Below are 2,494 nucleotides of genomic sequence, written 5' to 3'. Positions count from 1 at the left end.
ATAGGATGTGTTTAAATTAAAGTGACTGTGGAAATTCTGTGTATTGCAAAGTTGTATTGAGAAAGAATAAACTAGTTTTATTTAAAAAAGGACTTGTATCACTGAAGTTCCTCGGGAATAATCTTTATGGGAAATTATCAAACGAACAGAGACGTAAAAAATTGGTGTCAGAGAGTGGGACGGAAAAGAAAAAAATGGAAATGAGAAGTGGCAAATCAAACTACAGCTTAGCAGATTTGATGGCAGCAATACAAGAACAGCAAAAGAAACAAGAAGAACGAGAAAATAAACAAGAAGAGAGATTACAGCAGTGGTTGGAGGAGAAAGAAAAGAAACAAGAAGAATGAGAAAAGAAACAAGAAGAGAGATTACAGCAGTGGCAAGAAAACCTGTAACAGTGGCAGCTCGAACAGCATAATAAATACGAGAGATTACAGCAGTTGTTGGAGGAAAAAGAAAATAAACAACAAGAACGAGAAAAGTAAGAAGAAAAGAGATTACAACAGCTGTTGGAGGAAAAAGAAAAGAAACAAGAAGAACGAGAAAATAAACAAGTAGAGAGACTACAGCAGTGGTTGGAAGAGAAAGAAAATAAACAAAAAGAGAGACTACAGCAGTGGCAAGAAGTCCACATGGAAAACATTAGTAAATTTCAAAGTAAATTAAATACATTAAAGGATGGTTTATTGTTTTTTACACAAGGAGGATATATTAGCCATCGACCTAATCAGCCTAAGACAATGTGAAGCCCATTCCAGACCCTGCAGCTAAACCCTAATGCAGACATCTTCAGTTCTGTCAGTAGTCACATTCCAGACATGAGTGTCAGCAATTGGGGTGATCTAGTATGAAGGAAGCCACAGGAATTCGATAGGAAGCATATAAAGCACAATTTGAGCTACTGGCAGAAATGAATGGATGGACAGAGGAGCAGAAAGCAGTATAACTTACAACGAGTCTGAAGAGAAAACCACTGGAAATACTTAAACAGTTGTCAGTAGACAACAGGCACAACTATAGAGCACTAGTAGCTGCTCTACAACTCAGGTATGGAACTCAAAATCAGTCAAAAGTTTACAGGGCTAGGTTTAGGACGAGAGTCCGTGCTAAAGGGGAGAGCCTGCAAGAGGTGGCACAGGATTTGGAGAGTATGGCACACAAGCCCTACCCAACTGCGCCACCTGATGTCCTCAAGTTGTTACTGTGGGATCAGTTTGTGGATGCCTTAGACAGTCCACAACTGAAGATACAAATAAAGCAAGTACACCCCTCTACTATGTAGGATGCAATGGCCAGAGCTCTCGAATTCCAATCCTATGTTAAGTCCAGTACAGACGTACCAAGGTTGGTACAGTCATCAGGATTCAAGGCCAGAAAAGGGCAGCTTTCAGAGAGGTTTGAGGGACTTTGCTGGCTCTGTAACAAACCTGGGCACAAGAAAGCTCAATGCTGGCGACTTCAACACAGGGAAGATGCCATGGCAGGAAAGGCTGCTACCCAGAAAGGTTGTTGGAACTGTGGAGAGCAAGGGCATATGAGGAGTCAGTGTAAGAATAATATTACCAATAAGTCAGCCTCGGGAACCAGTAGTGGTTTGTGTTGAGAGATGCCTACTAACCTCCAACATGAAAGTCCCAACAGCTAAGTGTAAAATGGCAAGCACACATAGTATCTACGGGACAGGAAAGCTGGATGGCCAAAAGTGCAACTTTGTCATAGATTCTGCATCTCAGTAAACCACTGTGAGTATCAAGATGCTGGATCACAAAGGAGTACCAGAAGCCATACAGAAGCTCTGTGGTGTGACAGGACATTATGCAAGGTTGTGGGGACCAGTGTGGGTAACTATCGAGCTCATGGGCTTAAAGGACAGACACAAAGTATGCTTGGCTGACATGAAAGACCAATGCATAATAGGGTTGAACTACTTACTACCGTGGAAGTGTGTAGTTAATTTTGATAAAATGACGTTCGGGAACAACAAAGCCCAAATTCTGGTAAGTGTTAAAAGAGAGGTTGAGCTAACCATGTGTCATCAAGCTGAAGTCCAAGTGACTGAAGGAGTTGATGATGGTGAAGTGGAACCAGGTATAGATATTAAAGCAGAGCAGGAGAAAGACCAAGATTTGAAGCTAATAATTGATTTTCTAAAAGCAAGTGTTTTGCACCCTGTTTGGGAGGAGGTATTTAGCTTAAGCCCCGTGACAAAGAACTATTTGGCACAATGGGATCAGTTGAAGCTTGAAGCTTGTATTCTTCTCTGGAGAAGGGAAAGTGACGACCTGGCAAACAGTTATAGTGAGAAAGTTACGGGGAGTTGTGCAGCGTCAATCCCATAATAGTTTAATTGGAGGACAACTCGGAGTCAAGAAGACATTGAGCCACCTACGATAGAGATTTTACTAGATAGATAGGAGGCAAGATGTGGAAGAATGGTACAGTACCTGCAGTACATGTTGTGCAAAAAGGGGACCCAAGCATAAGGGACGTGCTC

This window comes from Limulus polyphemus, unplaced genomic scaffold (assembly GCF_000517525.1).
Source record: "Limulus polyphemus unplaced genomic scaffold, Limulus_polyphemus-2.1.2 Scaffold4714, whole genome shotgun sequence".
Lineage (NCBI taxonomy): Eukaryota > Metazoa > Arthropoda > Merostomata > Xiphosura > Limulidae > Limulus > Limulus polyphemus.
Note: the sequence above shows the minus strand (reverse complement) of the source record.